We start from the raw sequence: 17,811 nt of genomic DNA, 5'->3' as shown, positions 1-17,811 counted from the left end.
CGGAGGCATATGTGGCTCCCACATAGGGTCAAGAGCCCTAGTCGGCAAAGCATTCCGGCAAGGTTTCTTCTGGCCCACTGCCCTCCAGGATGCAACGACACTAGTAACCAAGTGTGAAGCGTGCCAGTTTCATTCAAAGAAGCTTGATCAACCAGCCCAGGCTCTTAAAACTATTCCTCTTTCCTTTCCATTTTCGGTCTGGGGCTCGACATACTGGGCCCCTTTCCCTGTGCCATCGGGGGCTTTGAGTACTTGTACATTGCGATTGACAAGTTCACAAAGTGGCCGGAAGTAGAGCTAGTGAGAAAGGTAACAACACAGTCGGCCGTGAAGTTCTTCAAGGGACTCGTTTGCCGTTTTGGTGTGCCAAACAAAGTCATCAACGACAATGACACATAGTTCATGAGCCGCACCTTCATGCAGTATATCCAAGACCTTGGCAACAAAGTTTGATTTGCTTCTGTTGCTCATCCAAGAAACAATGGCCAGGCAGAAAGGGAAAATCCTGAAGTGTTGCGAGGCCTCAAAACGAGAACTTTTGACAGGCTGCACAAGTGTGAAAGACGCTGGATTGATGAATTGCAGGCAGTTCTTTGGTCAATTCGAACGACACCAAATCGAACCACTAGCCACACACCCTTTGCCCTGGTACACGGGCCAGAAGAAGTTCTCCCCTCGAAAGTCATATATGGGTCACCTCGAGTGCTCGCTTATGATTAGCTTGAGCATGAGCAGTTGTGCCAAGATGATGCGACGCTCCTTGAGGAAGATCGTCTTCGAGCTGCTGTGCGAGCCGCTCGCTACCAGCAAGCCTTGCGCGCTATCATATTCGCAAGGTTCACGCCCCAAGCCTTGAGGAAGGTGACCTTGTTCTTCTGCGTGTTCAGTCTGCCAAGAATTCAAACAAGTTGATGCCAAAGTGGGAAGGGCCCTATCGGGTAATACGAGTCACCAGGCCCGGCGCAGTCTGCCTGGAGACCGAAGATGGCATTCCGGTGAGCAACTCCTGGAATATCGAACATCTTCGCAAATTTTACCCATAGGGCGCAGTTGCCGGGAGCTCCAGCAACCCCCTTTTTGTACTAGCCTTGCCGGCAAGGCATGTAACCCTATGTACAGAGCCGTGCATGCTTGCCCAGGATATTGTGCTACCTTAGATCCTAGCAGGTACTGTAGAACCGCCAAGGCTCCGTGCCCCTGTCCTCTCCTCCTTTCAGCCACCATGACAATGCTTCGGCAAGAAATTGAGAAGACTGCTCGGCACGTCGTCCCCGACGACCCAACCAGATAAAGTTCATCTCCTGTCCATTCATGTTCGTAACTTGTGACTTGTGCATTAGAAAACCTCGCCACTCTGTTTGTACTTAGGTGCTCCCATCCCCGACTCGAACGCTGCTTCGGTCGGGGTAGTTGTAGTAACCTTTGGCAAAAAGAGATTGGCAGGGGGATGGACCCTGCGTCTGTAACCCGGCAGATGTGATTCTCCGGCAGGCACAGAGGGCGCTGGCAAGGTAGCTTGCCAGGTAGACTCATTTATTTTTATTAAAGGGGCATTTCGCCTCTGCATGAACATGTACGTGCATGACTTCCCGGTAAAAGCTCATCTTTTTCATTAACATGTTGATGCAAGTACAGATGTTACATAACATAAGCATGGGCTTGGGAGGTTACATTTTCTAGAAAGTTAAGATTTGGCAAGTGCCTGTAAATTGAGAAAAAGATAACTGCCCTGTAATCCCCGTTCTTGCCCCTTTCCTCCCAGGCACGACAGGCGAAGAAAGGTGACGGGCATGGGGAATGAGGCGATGGAGACCTTGACGGGGAAGCCCGTCGACCACCGATGCCAGAACCAGCAGGGTGCAACCCCTAGCAAGGCACATTGCCAGGGGAGGAGGCGGAGCAGATGATGGTGTTGCCAATGATGGTCAGCTAGAGTCGGAGTCATCGTCCTCCCGCCCACTGTCGTCGTTGTCGCTGGCGCTATCCTTCTCGCCACTGTTGTTCGAGGGGGAGCTTTCATCGTCAGTGGAACTCTCCACGCAGCACGCTAAGCGGATTTTTGAGCTCCCGAAGACCTTGACGGAGAGCAGGTCGTTCTCCATTAACTTAAAATGAAGGACCTGCCCCTCTGACAAGCTGTGGGCGCGTGCGAAAGTTTTCCACCTGCGGCGGAGGTACATGACGTGAGGGCGGGGGAAGCCGACATTGACCCACGTACTGCCATTCCCGTAGCCCCTCATGTGTAGCCTGAAAGCATGCTGCGGATCCTGCTCCATCATTGATGAAGAACTCGAGAGGCTGATCTCGAGAGGCTGATCTCTGATGTAGGGAGGCGAAGGTGGCCGCACACGCACTTGTACAGCTGGATGAAGAACTCGAGAGGCTGATCTCCGATGTGACCGTCCATTGGAGGAGGGACCGCCAGCGGAAGCGCAGCCTGCACGCCACCCCGCCCCCCTCTTCCCTGAGCACCGCGGCAGCCTCGGCCTCGTCCCCTTCCTCTCCCCCTCACAGTGGGCTCCGCCTCCGGAAGCTTAGGGGGAGGAGGAGCGCGCTGTCAAGCAGAAGCCCTCGTCGCTGCCGTCTAAGCGCCGGCGCGCCTTCTCACCATGGCGAGTGGAAGGAAGATGCCAAGCAGAAGGAGGAGAAGAAGGCGAGTGCGGAAAGGCATTGTCCCTCTCCCTTTTTCTAGCAGGGCAGGGCCGGAGCCTGGCCTTCCAGCCCAAGGGGCGCCCGCCCTGCACGACCAATGCGGCCTCCTGAAGCACAGGGAATCGGGACCGACCCGCTGCCCCAATCAGTGACGCCTGGTTTCCCGCCTCAGCATTAATGCCCACATCCACCGCATCCATCGCCTGCCCTTCCCAAGGCATGGGGCACACGTGGCGAGCAAGTCAGCGGCGTGGGAATAACTGCTGCGACCGTTTTCCACCCCGTGATCGTGGGGTGCGGCACAACGCAAGCTGTGACCCGAGTCCAGTTAGTAAATGAGTAGCGGCCCTGCAAATCCCTCTTTTCTTAAAGAGAAGCACGGGCCGCCTCTTTACTATCATCTACGGGATGACGCAAGCGTGCTAAGGCCATCCCACGCACGACCCGCACGTTATGCATTCAACACGGGTCGTGGCGAAGCCCAACTGGCAAGAATATTGTGGAATATTAAGTTTCTGGCACGCAAGCCCGCGCACTGCTTTGGGCCTGGCCTAACTACACCTTGCACTCACGTGTGGCCCAGGCTCGGGGGCTCCTGTCGGCGTACAAAAGATGGGATCTTTCTGTACCCCTTACTTGTGCACGGTCAGTCATAGCCGCACCTGTGGCCTGGCTCGGCAGGACAGCGAAAGATAAAACACGAAGACTACCAAGACAGATACTCGAGGGACAAGGAGCAGAAGGCAAGCTGGACCTCCCCTGGCAACATCCTTGCCGGGGCAACCTACACAACACCAGCAAGCCCATTACCCTTGAGGCTGAGAGTTCTGACACCATCGACAACGTTAAGACCAAGATTTGGGAACGCATGCATCGCATGCAGATCCTCATACAGATTAACAACCTACGGGTCCACGTGGGACCAGACAATGAAGACCCTCGGCATGGCCCTTGTCGGGGATGACTTCGAAGCCCCCCGGCAAGCCTTGCCAAGGATGACCGCCTGGCCGTGGCCAGACCCGCGCCCTGCAAGGATTTGCCACCTCATCAACACTCCAGTGCAACACCAGTGTGCCAACTAAGCAGGTGCCTGCGTGGCGGCATGCAGATCTTCGTGGAGGCTCTACCATCGCGCCAACACAGCAGCTAGTTAGCCAGCATGGCATTGCATGCCTCCTCAGCCTGGACACGTGTCAAAGCGAGGAGGGGCGGCGATGGACAAGATGGCTTCTATTGCCGTCCCCTATAAAGTAAGAGGGCATGTAGGCAACGCATTAAATGTGTTTGTCCTACGGTGCTGAGCGATAAGCTCGTACACTGTAGCTAGCTTGCCACCTCCTGTGTGCCATTGTGGCAACCCCTTCACGTATAAAAGGAGGACCAAGGCGTACATAGAGGGGATTCAGACTTTTGGACCGTGCATGCACCGTAGTTAGTTCAAAAGATCAAGAACACATATATCCAGACAAGCAGGACTAGGGTATTACGCATCTTTGCGGCCCGAACCTGGGTAAAATCCCCTTGTGCTAACTGCTAGACCTGCTCTTCGTGCAGCTAATCCCCCGCCGAACATAGAAGGGATCCTTGTGATCCCATAGGTGTTCGTTTCCCCGACAGTGTGGATGTACCCTGTGTGTGACTTTCTTTTGTTAGCAATCACACACGACACCTGGATGCCTATGGGTTTGGAAACAATTGTAGTCTAGCTGTGAGCCTGCAGTTTAGTCTAGTACGTGTACAACATGAGAGTTACTTGGAGATGATTAGCATTTGTGAACAATTTTTGGAAAAAGGAACATTGTTTCAAACATTTTATTTTTCTTAAAAGAATGAACATATTTTTTAGAACTTGCAAACATTTTTTGTATAACACGAGCTGTTTTGATATTCTCTAACATTTTTTGAGAGATCCCTTTTTTATTAGAAAAAAGTACTTTTCAAATTCCAAACACCTTTTGAAGAAAAATGATTAATAAAAATAAAAGGAAAAACCTTTTTTGAAAAAAAAGGTAAAAGAAATGGAAAGCCAGCGAAGAAACAATATAAGAAAAATGAAAAGCTAGGAAAAAACATGAAGAAAACAGAACTAGCGGCCTCATTGGTTTTATAAGCTAATCAGACCATTCTGCAAACGATCCAGACAAAATTGATCGAACCGGCCATTTTTTTCTCAATCCGACAGAAAAACCGAAACCGGTTGAACCATTGCAACCTCTTGAGCATGCGTTGGTTTTCTCTTGAAGAGGAAAGGGTGATGCAGCAAAGTAGCATAAGTACTTCCCTCAGTTTTTGAGAACCAAGGTATCAATCAGTAGGAGGCTACACTCAAATCCCTCGTACCTGCACAAACAAATAAGAACCTTGCAACCAACGCGATAAAGGGGTTGTCAATCCCTTCACGGCCACTTGCAAAAGTGAGATCTGATAGAGATAATAAGATAAATATTTTTGGTATTTTTATGATATAGACTGGAGAGTAAAGATTGCAAAATAAAATAGATCGGAAACTTATATGATGGAAAATAGACCTGGGGGCCATAGTTTTCACTAGTTGCTTCTCTCAAGATATCATAAGTATTATGGTGGGTGAACAAATTACTGTCGAGCAATTGATAGAAAAGTGCATAGTTATGAGAATATCTAGGCATGATCATGTATATAGGCATCACGTCTGCGATAAGTAGATCAAAACGATTCTGCATCTACTACTATTACTCCACACATCGACCGCTATCCAGCATGCATCTAGAGTATTAAGTTCATAAGAACAGAGTAATGCATTAGGCAAGATGACATGATGTAGAGGGATAAACTCAAGCAATATGATATAAACCCCATCTTTTTATCCTCGATGGCAACAATACAATACATGCCTTGCTGCCCCTGCTGTCACTGGGAAAGGACACCGCAAGATTGAACCCAAAGCTAAGCACTTCTCCCATTGCAAGAAAGATCAATCTAGTAGGCCAAACCAAACTGATAATTTGAAGAGACTTGCAAAGATAACAAATCATACATAAAAGAATTCAGAGGAGATTCAAATATTGTTCATAGATAATCTTGATCATAAATCCACAATTCATCGGATCTCGACAAACACACCGCAAAAAGTACTACATTGAATAGATCTCCAAGAAGATCGAGGAGAACATTGCATTGAGATCCAAAGAGAGAGAAGAAGCCATGTAGCCAATAACTATGGACCCGAAGGTCTGAGGTAAACTACTCACACTTCATCGGAGGGGCTATGGTATTGATGTAGAAGCCCTCCGTGATCGATTCCTTCTCCGGCGGAGCGCCAGAAATGGCCCCAAGATGGGATCTCACGGGTACAGAAGGTTGCGGCAGTGGAAATAGGGTTTTGTGGTGCTCTCGGATGTTTTCAGGGTATATGAGTATATATAGGCGAAAGAAGTCGGTCAGGGGAGCCACGAGGGGCCCACGAGGGTGGGGGCATGCCTACCCCCTGGGCGCGCCTCCCTGCCTTGTGGCTGCCTTGTTGCTTCCTTGACGTCCACTCCAAGTCTCCTGGATTGTGTTTGTTCCAAAAACGACTCTCCCGAAGGTTTCATTCCGTTTGGACTCCGTTTGATATTCCTTTTATGCGAAACACTGAAATAGGCAAAAACACAGCAATTTGGACTGGGCCTCCGGTTAATAGGTTAGTCCCAAAAATAGTATAGAAGTGTATAATAATGCCCATTAAACATCCAAAACAGATAGTATAATAGCATGGAACAATCAAAAATTATAGATACGTTGGAGACGTATCAAGCATCCCCAAGCTTAATTCTTGCTCGTCCTCGAGTAGGTAAATGATAAAAACAAAAAATTTGATGCGGAATGCTACCTAGCACAATTCTCAATGTAATTTTCTTTCATCTGGCATGAATGTTCAGATCCGAAAGATTCAAGACAAAAGTTTAATATTGACATAAGAGTAATAATACTTCAAGCATACTAACAAAGTAATCATGTCTTCTAAAAATAACATGGCCAAAGAAAGTTATCCCTACAAAATCAGATAGTCTAGCTATGCTCTATATTCATCACACAAAATATTTAAATCATGCACAACCTCGGTTTTGTCCAAGCAATTGTTTCATACTTTAGTATTCTCAAACTTCTTCAATCTTCACACAATACATGAGCGTGAGACATGGACATAGCACTATAGGTAGAATAGGATGGTGGTTGTGGAGAAGACAAAGAAAGGAGAAGATAGTCTCACATCAACTAGGCGTATCAACGGGCTATGGAGATGCCCATTAATAGATATCAATGTGAGTGAGTAGGGATTGCCATGCAATGGATAAACTAGAGCTATAAGTGTATGAAAGCTCATCAAAAGAAACTAAGTGGGTATGCATCCAACTTGCTTGCTCACGAAGACCTAGGGCAATTTGAGGAAGCCTATCATTGGAATATACAAGCAAGTTCTATAATGAAAAATTCCCACTAGCATATGAAGGTGACAACATAGGAGACTCTCTATCATGAAGATCATGGTGCTACTTTGAAGCACAAGTGTGGTAAAAGGATAGTAACATTGTCCCTTCTCTCTTTTTCTCTCATTTTTTTTCTTTTGGTGGGCTTCTTTGGCATCTCTTTTTTATTTAGGCTTCTTTGGCCTCTTTTATTTTTCGTAAAGTCGGGAGACTCATCCCAACTTGTGAGGGAATCATTGCTTCCATCATCCTTTCCTCACATGGGACAATGCTCTAATAATGAAGATCATCACACTTTTATCTACTTAGCACTCAAGAATCCTAGAACAAAATATGACTCTATGTGGATGCCTCCGGCGGTGTACCGGGATAATGAATCAAGAGTGACATGTATGAAAGAATTATGAATGGTGGCTTTGCCACAAATACGATGTCAACTACATGATCATGCAAAGCAATATGACAATGGTGGAGCGTGTCATAATAAACGTAACGGTGGAAAGTTGCATGGCAATATATCTTGGAATGGCTATGGGAATGCCATAATAGGTAGGTATGGTGGCTGTTTTGAGGAAGGTATATGGTGGGTGTATGATACCAGCGAAAGATGCGCGGCACAAGAGAGGCTAGCAATGGTGGAAGGGTGAGAGTGTGTATAATCCATGGACTCAACATTAGTCACGAAGAACTCAAATACTTACTGCAAAAATCTACAATTTATCAAAACAAAGTACTACATGCATGCTCCTAGGGGAAGGGTTGGTAGGAGTTAACCATCGCGCGATCCCGACCTCCACACATAAGGAAGACAATCAATAAATAAATCATGCTCTAACTTCATCACATAACGGTTCACCATACGTGCATGCTACGGGAATCACAAACTTTTAAACACAAGTAATCCTCAAATTCACAACTACTCAACTAGCATGAACCTAATATTATCATCCTCATATCTCAAAACAATCATCAAGTATCAAACTTCTCATAGTATTCAATGCACTTTATATGATAGTTTTTATTATACCTATTTTGGATGCTCATCATATTTGGACTAAAATTTTAACCAAAGCAATTACCATGCTGTTCTAAAGGACTCCCAAAATAATATAAGTGAAGCATGAGAGATCAATAATTTCTATAAAATAAAACCACCGTCGTGCTCTAAAAAGATATAAGTGAAGTACTAGAGCAAAATTATCTAGCTCAAAAGATATAAGTGAAGCACAGAGAGTATTCTAATAAATTCAGATTCATGTGTGTCTCTCCCAAAAGATGTGTACAGAAAGGATGATTGTGTTAAACTAAAAAGCAAAGACTCAAATCATGCAAGACGCTCCAAGCAAAACACATATCATGTGGTGAATAAAAATATAGCATCCAGTAAAGTTACTGATGGACGAAGACGAAAGAGGGGATGCCTTCCGGGGCATCCCCAAGCTTAGGCTTTTGGTTGTCCTTGAATTTTACCTTGGGGTGCCTTGGGCATCCCCAAGATTAGGCTCTTTCCACTCCTTATTCCATAATCCATCAAATCTTTACCCAAAAACTTGAAAACTTCACAACACAAAACTCAACAGAAAATCTCATGAGCTCCGTTAGCGAAATAAAACAGACCACCACTTTAAGGTACTGTAATGAACTAATTATTTGTTTATATTTGTGTTATACATATTGTATTCCAACTTCTCTATGGTTCATTCTCCCTAATACTAGCCATAGATTCATCAAAATAAGCAAAAAAAACACGAAAAACAGAATCTGTCAAAAACAGAACAGTCTGTAGCAATCTGTAACTTTCGAATACTTCTGGAACCCCTAAACTTCCACAAAAATAGGAAGTCCTAGATAATTTGTTTATTAATCTTCTGCAAAAATAATCAACTGAAAATCACATTTTTGTGATTTATGAAAATTATTCTCGTGCGCGCAAAAGTTTCTGTTTTTCAGCAAGATCAAATTAACTATCACCCAAGAAGATCCTATAGGTTTTACTTGGCAAAAACACTAATTAAAACATAAAACCACATCTAACCAGAGGCTAGATGAATTATTTATTACTAAACAGGAACAAAAAGCAAAGAACAAAAATAAAATTGGGTTGCCTCCCAACAAGCGCTATCGTTTAAAGCCTTTTAGCTAGGCATTGATAATTTCGATGATGCTCACATGAAAGACAAGAATTGAAGCACAAAGAGAGGATCATATAGCATGTGACAAACACATTTAAGTCTAACATACTTCCTATGCATAGGAATTTTATAAGCAAACAAATTATCAGGGCAAGCAAAAACTACCATATGCAAGGAAGAAGAGAGAAACAATAGCAATCTCAACATAACGAGAGGTAATTTAGTAACATGAAAATTTCTACAACCATATTTTCCTCTCTCATACTAAATACATGTAGGATCATAAGAAAATTCAACAATATAGCTATCACAAAACATATTCTTAACACGATCCACATGTATGCAAAGTTGACACTCTTCCAAAATAGTGGGATTAACATTAACTAAAGTCATGACCTCTCCAAACCCACTTTTATCAAAAACTTCATAAGATTGAACATTCTCCAAATATGTGGGATCTAAAGTTGACACTCTTCCAAACCCACTTTCAATATTATTGCAAACATTAATCAATCCCATATTCATCATGGGGCTTAAATAAATTTTCAAGATCATAAGAAGAATCACCCCAATCATGATCATTGCAACAAGTAGTAGACATAGCAAAACTAGCATCCCCAAGATTAGGGTTTTGCATATTATTAGCACAATTGACATCTAGGGAATTTATAATAACATCATTGCAATCATGCTTTTCATCAAAGGAACTATCAAGTATGGGTGCAATAGCAACGGCCTCATGTTTAACATAAGGAACTATAGCAAATTCATCTTCATAAATATTGGCATCATGGCCACAAGAACAGAAAGCATCATGTTCAACAAGGGATATTTCAATCAAATCATCGGAATCATAATTATCTATAGATTCATGCATATCATTATTTTCTTCCAAAGCAATGGTCATTCTCTCAATAAATTCCTTAACATCGGCATTATGAGCATAGTTTTCATAGTAATATTGAAGTATGTCAAAATTTTCAGATTCGTAGAGAGTAATATCATACTTTTCAATCAAAGAAGCAACTTCATGAGCACCCTTAAAAACGACAAATTCTTCAATTTGTTCGATATCATAGTAACTATAAACACCCTTCGCATAAGAAGATAAGATTTCATTACCATTAAACTCACATAGGTAGGGGAGGTGTTTTTAAGGGTTCTTAGAGCAACAAGTAAAATCATAAATTTCACAAAGATTCCAAGCATAACATAGCAATCTGCTTATTTGATCCCATAAGAGTCTCCCTTTTTCAGACAAACCGTGATGCACAAAATGAGCATGCTCATCTAAAGATTTCCCATCAACTAGGCTAGTTGGGGTTTCAGCATGAGCGCATAAGGATCGAAGATGATCCAAGTAGAACACTTTAAATGAATCCATATCAGTAGATTTTTAGCAAGCAAAGATGCAAGCAAATAGAAGGCACAAGGAAGCACAAAAAAAAGACATACGGGAAGAAGGCGAAGAAAAGGCAAAGGTGAAGTGGGGGAGAAGAAAACGAGAGGCAAATGGCAAATAATGTAATGCGAGGGATAAGAGTTTGTGATGGGTACTTGGTATGTCTTGACTTGTGCGTAGACTCCCCGGCAACGGCGCCAGAAATCCTTCTTGCTACCTCTTGAGCATGCGTTGGTTTTCCCTTGAAGAGGAAAGGGTGATGCAACAAAGTAGCATAAGTATTTCCCCCAGTTTTTTAGAACCAAGGTATCAATCTAGTAGGAGACTATACTCAAATCCCTCGTACCCGCACAAACAAACAAGAACCTTTCAACCAACGCGATAAAGGGGTTGTCAACCGCTTCACGACCAGTTGCAAAAGTGAGATCTGATAGAGATAATACGATAAATATTTTCGGTATTTTTATGATATAGATTGGAAAGTAAAAGTTGCAAAATAAAATAGATCGGAAACTTATATGATGGAAAATAGACCCGGGGGCCATAGGTTTGACTAGTGGCTTCTCTCAAGATAGCATAAGTATTACGGTGGGTGAACAAATTACTGTCGAGCAATTGATAGAAAAGCGCATAGTTATGAGAATATCTAGGCATGACCATGTATATAGGCACCACGTCCGCGACAAGTAGATCAAAACGATTCTGCATCTACTACTATTACTCCACACATCGATCGCTATTCAGCATGCATCTAGAGTATTAAGTTCATAAGAACAGAGTAACGCATTAGGCAAGATGACATGATGTAGAGGGATAAACTCAAGCAATATGATATAAACCCCATCTTTTTATTCTCGATGGCATCAATACAATACGTGCCTTGCTGCCCCTGCTGTCACTGGGAAAGGACATCACAAGATTGAACCCAAAGCTAAGCACTTCTCCCATTGCAAGAAAGATCAATCTAGTAGGCCAAACCAAACTGATAATTCGAAGAGACTTGCAAAGATAACAAATCATACATAAAAGAATTCAGAGGAGATTCAAATATTGTTCGTAGATAATCTTGATCATAAATCCACAATTCATAGGATCTCGACAAACACACTGCAAAAAGTATTACATCGAATAGATCTCCAAGAAGATCGAGGAGAACTTTGTATTGAGATCCAAAGAGAGAGAAGAAGCTATCTAGCTAATAACTATGGACCCGAAGGTCTTAGGTAAACTATGCACACTTCATCGAAGAGGCTATGGTGTTGATGTAGAAGCCCTCCGTGATCGATTCCTTCGCCAACGGAGCTTCGGAAAAGGCTCCAAGATGGGATCTCATGGGTACAGAAGGTTGCGGCGGTGGAAATAGGGTTTTGTGGTGCTCTCGGATGTTTTTAGGGTGTATTAGTATATATAGGAGAAAGAAGTCAGTCAGGGGAGCCACGAGGGGCCCACGAGGGTGGGGGCGCACCTACCCCGTGGGTGCGCCTCCCTGCCTCGTGGCCACCTCGTTGCTTCCTTGACGTCTACTCCAAGTCTCCTGGATTGTGTTTGTTCCAAAAACGACTCTCCCGAAGGTTTCATTCCGTTTGGACTCCGTTTGATATTCCTTTTCTGTGAAACACTGAAATAGGCAAAAAAACAGCAATTTGGACTGGGCCTCCGGTTAATAGGTTAGTCCCAAAAATAGTATAAAAGTGTATAATAAAGCCCATTAAACATCCAAAACAGATAATATAATAGCATGGAACAATAAAAAATTATAGATATGTTGGAGACGTATCAACTGTTGGCACGCACCAAAATCGTTGGGAAAAAGGAAAAAGATTGACACGGCTGGGAATCGACCCTTGGGTTCTAAGAAAGTGGGCGACGTCACCGGTTTGGCCCAACAACTAAATTTTTATGGCTCAAGAACACAACCAAATGAATAAGTGAAGCCGCGGTCCGACCGGTAAAAATCTGAACCAGAGGCATCCAGTTCAATCATCGGTCAAGATTTTGAAACCATGCTTTTAAGTGGGATAACACTTACTACGGGTCCAGTTGCGAGTTAAGGGGGGAGTTGCAACTAGTAGAATGACAAAAAGAATGGCCCGATTGCAAGTCGGTGGTGGAATTGCAACTAGGAAGGAAAAGGTCGGGTCCCAGTTGAGTGTCGAGCATGAACTTGCAACTGGAACAAAAAAGGCCAGACCCAATTGCGAGTCTAAGGTGGACTTGCAACTAGGACGAAAAAAGGTCGGGCCTTAGTTGTGTGTCGAAGGTGGACATACAAGGGGGACAAAAAAAAGGTCTAGCCCAGTTGCAAATCAAAGGTGGACTTGCAACTGTGACAAAAAAGGTCCCCTGTTATGGGTCGAGAGTGGACTTGGAACTGGGACAAAAAAAGATTAGGACTCATTTGGGAGTCGAACATGGACTTGCAACTAGGACAAAAAAAAGGTTGGACCCTAGTTGCAAGTCAAGGGTTGACTGGCAACTGAGACCAAAAAGGTTGGACCCCGATTGCGATCGAAGATGGACTTGCAACTAGGACAAAGAAAATATTAGGCCTTAGTTGTCAGTTGAATGTGGACTTGCAACTAGGACAAAAAAAGGTCGGGCCTCAGTTGCGGGTCGAGGGTGGACTTGCAACAGAGACAAAAAAGATCGGACCCCGATTGCGAGTCGAAGATGGTGTTGCAACTGGGACAAAAAATGATTTGACCTCAGTTGCGAGTTGAACATGGACTTGCAACTAGGACAAAATAAAGTGTGGCAACCGTGGAAAGTCGAGAGTGGACTTGCAACTGGGACAAAAAAGGTCGAACCCAAATGCGAGTAAAATATGGACTTGCAACTGGGACAAAAAAATAGGCCCTAGTTGCGAGTCAAGGGTGAGCTTGCAACTGGGACCAAAAAAGATCAAACACTAGTTGTGAGTCGACGGTGGCCTTACAACTGGGACAAAAAATGATCGGGCACAGTTGCGAGTCGAGGGTGGACTTGCAACTAGAAAAAAAAATGTTTTCGCAGAGCCGAGGATGGACCTTGTTACTAGGGCATTAAATGACAGTCTTACTGCGATCGAGGGTGAGCTTACAAATGAAACAAAAAATAAGTGTTAAAGTTATACATATAATTCTTGTTCACTAAAATACAATGTTGATGTGGTTGAATTTATTGATATATTATTTGGGTACAACGGGATAAAAACTGAAAAAGAAAAGAAAAAGATGAGACTAAGGTGATTAGAAAATAATATATTTAGTGTATCACTAGTGATCAAACATCGAATCTTTTGGCATTTGTTTCCCATCGCTTTCCAAATGAAAAGGTTAAAGCTGAGCATCACAGCCCAAACATGCGTAGAAAACTTCAGCCCAAAAATAATAAACACACCAAAACGACAACGGCCCAACAAACAACACACGAAACACGCGAGCTGAAAACAGTGAAACAACCGTTTCGACGAGCCTGTGGGTACAAAAATATGAGTCTTAAAGCTTTTAATCAAACGGTCCTGAACTTAGATGTGAGATAACTATTTTAGATCAGAAATAGCAAATCTGTTATCTTATCGCACGCAACCACTCCACGGCAAACAAACAGAACCGCACAGCCCGAGAGCCATCGACCTCTGTGGTACTCGTTGCCGAAACCCTACTCCACAGTTGAATCCCCTTCACACCTCCCACTGTGCCGCCAAGAGATTTCCCGAATCGCCGCTAATCCTAACAGGTCGGAAACGGCGGATCAAACCCCGCAATATCAGATTCTTCTCGCAAATCTCTCTGCTGCCATGGCGGAGCTTTGGGCTTGTTGGGCCGCCGAGGAGCAGTGGATGTACCCGGCCTTCCTGGCCATGTACGCCATCATCTACTGTGTCGGTGAATTGAGCTTGTTCTGGCGTTGGGAGTGGAGGCATCGGCTGGATGGCGCTAGCTGCCTCATCTCACTCACGCACGGCTCCACTGACGCGCTGGCGGCGGTCGCAGCCATTGCCACACAGCCGGCGGCAAACCGGGGTTTCACTACTCTTAACTCCCGCATGTAGGACCACGTCATCGACTATAGTGTCGCCTACTTCACCATGGACCTGCTCCACTATCTCGCCTTCCTCCCTAGGGCATCCTCTAGATCGCCCACCACGTCGCCATGCTTTTTGTCTTCTTCACATGTCGCTACGTCGTCCACCATGGCGCATATGCACTCCTCGTCTTGCTCTTTCTCGCTGAGGTAACTAGCTTCCTATAGAATGTGTGGACACTCATCGGGATCAGGCGAGCCGAGGTTCCCGCCACTGCAAGTGTGTACAACACTTTGTCGCCGGCGTTCTATGTGCTATACACCATCGTTAGGGGCGTTGTGGGACCGCTCTTCTTCCTCAAGATGAGCCTGTTCTATCTGTCCGGCTAGGTTGTGGATCTCATCCCCTGGTGGGTGCGCATATCTTGGATCATTGTCGTCAGCGCTACTATCATGGTGAGCAACTTTTGGATTTGGAACCTTTGGAAGACACTGTTAAAGGAACGGAAGCAGAGCATTGGAAAAAAGACACATAGTAGAATAATTATTAGTGGCTCAATCTGTTACTATTTGTGGTGACACCTGAAGAAGATGATAATTTCTTAAAAAATGTTGATGAATTGACGATAGCTGATGATGATAGATATATTTTGAAATGTTGTATACACAATGTCTCTCCATTCTTTAATTTAGTCATTCAGGCTTGAAATTTAGTTAGTAAGATAATGCAATTTAAGACCCAGTTCGAGGATTTGTGTTGGTGTTTCATTTTCAGTATTTTGTCAAAATACTAGAATTTTCTATGCCTTTAATCATACTAGTAATTGTGCACATGCATTCATATGTCTTGGAAATAGTTTGACTCATCAATCTTTGCCTCTAGTAGATTACTCATGTCTTGTCTACCCCATCTAACTCCCTCTCTCTATGTCTTGTCTACCCCATCTAACTTTGTCTTTTTATTCATGGAGTTCTTTTGACCACATGAAACTAGTGTAGATTTCCCTTATTTTAGATAAACATGGCCACCTTTTTGCCACCAGAAATTAATATGTTAAGGATAACATGGTTGGTTTAAAGAGCAGTATTATATGTTAAGATGAGATAAAATGTAAGGATTGGCCTTTCTCCATTGTGTTTGTTCCATCTGTACGGTGAAATAGCTAAACCAAATGTTTATGCCCAAACAGAATGTACAATAATGTCTTAATGTCTTGTATATAAAAAATGAGTTCAAAAACAATGTACTACTTAGTATTAATAAAACATAGTAGTGTGAGAGTCCTAATAGTGGTGGACAGAAGTATTAATATGTTTTCTGATATAAGAAGGTAAGCCTCGGTCTAACTTATATATTCCAAACACAAACTATGGTTCAAAATAGAATACAAAGCAAAATAAGAAAGACAAGCAATAAAATAATAGAAAAAACTGAAAGTGAAGAATGAGAAAGGATCCTTTTAGGAACGCTTTACATGGTATGGGAAAAAACATTCTGCCGAAGAAAAGAAGAAATCCGTTGGTGCTTGGTTATCATTTCAATTGCTCCATAGCTCAATTGTGTGTACAATTTGTTGTTGTGAGACAAAAACTTGTTTGTTGCGGAGTTCCCACAGCTACACAATGCATGTCGCGAAGATGATGTGCCAACATCAGGCTTAACAGTCTGTAGAAAAGAAAGAATATAAATAGATGAATCAGGCAAAGGCAGGAGACCCAAAACCGTCTCAAGATCACGTACTGGTTTGTATTGGAGGAAGACATGATTAACTATCTCCCAACAACTAGGCATGCAATAGTCACAGAAACAATCTTGAAGGTTCATCCCACTCTTTTTTATCACATTTGAAGGAAGTATTCCCTAGAGGCAATAATAAAGTTATTATTTTATATTTCCTTATTCATGATAAAGGTTTATTATTCATGCTAGAACTGTATTGATTGGAACTGAAATACATGTGTGGATACATAAACAAATACTGTGTCCCTAGTGAGCCTCTACTTGACAAGTTCGTTGATCAATGATGGTTAAGGTTTCCTAGCCATAGACATGTGTTGTCACCTGATAAAGAGATCACATCATTAGGAGAATGATGTGATGGACAAGACCCATCCGTTAGCTTAGCATTTGATCGTTCAAGTTTATTGCTATTGCTTTCTCAAATGTCAAATACATATTCCTTTAACTATGAGGTTATGCAACTCCCAGATACCGGAGGAATACCTTGTGTCTTATCAAATGTCACAACGTAACTGGGTGATCATAAATATGCTCTACAGGTATCTCCGAAGGTGTTTGTTGAGTTGGCATAGATCGAGATTAGGATTTGTCACTCTGTGTATCGGAGAGGTATCTCTGGGCCCTCTCAGGAATACACATCATAATAAGCTCGCAAGCAAATGACTAAGGAGTTAGTCACGAGATGATGTATTATAGAACGAGTAAAGAGACTTGTCGATAACGGGATTGAACTAGGTATGAAGATATTGATGATTGAATCTCGGTCAAGTAACATAGCGATGGACAAAGGGAATTACGTATGTTGTCATACGGTTCAACCGATAAAGATCTTTGTAGAATATGTAGGAGACAATATGGGCATCTAGGTTCCGCTATTGGTTATTGACCGGATAGGTGTCTCGGTCATGTCTACATAGTTCTCGAACCCGTAGGGTCCGCTTGCTTAACGTTCGTTGATGATATAGTGTTATATGAGTGATATGATTTGGTGAATGAATGTTGTTCAGAGTCCCAGACGAGATCACGGACATGGCGAGGAGCGCTAGAATGCTCTAGAGGTAAAGATTGAATTATAAGACAATGATATTCGAACACTGGAAGAGTTTCGAAGTGCACCAGGTAGTCATCGGATCGCCGAAAGGGGTTCCGGACACCCCCGGTAGGTATATGGGCCTAATGGGCCAAGGGGAGAGACACACTAGCCCACAAGGGGGTTGCGCCCCCCTCTCTATGGCTGCCGTCCCTACGGAAGGAAAGGGGAGGGCTAGCCCCTCCTGCCTTCCCCTTCTCATGGGAGACGGGAAGGGGGGGCGCCACCCTCCCCTGCCTTTCCCCACTCACCTAAAAAGGCAAGGGGGGCGTGGCTAGGCGCAGGACCCCAAGTGGGATTCGGCCCCACTTGGGGCGCCTCCTTGCTGCCTCCTCCCTCCC

The 17,811-nt window shown here is 43.8% G+C and overlaps 1 pseudogene; it reads left to right on the top strand.

Moving 5' to 3' along the window:
• Positions 1 to 15,218, top strand: part of LOC123078116 (uncharacterized) — a 43,856-nt pseudogene extending 28,638 nt beyond the window's left edge.
• Positions 15,219 to 17,811: the final 2,593 nt, after the last annotated feature.

The sequence above is a fragment of the Triticum aestivum genome, chromosome 1B (genome assembly GCF_018294505.1).
Source record: "Triticum aestivum cultivar Chinese Spring chromosome 1B, IWGSC CS RefSeq v2.1, whole genome shotgun sequence".
Classification (NCBI taxonomy): Eukaryota; Viridiplantae; Streptophyta; class Magnoliopsida; order Poales; family Poaceae; genus Triticum; species Triticum aestivum.
Note: the sequence above shows the minus strand (reverse complement) of the source record. Positions and strands in the feature narration are given on the sequence as shown.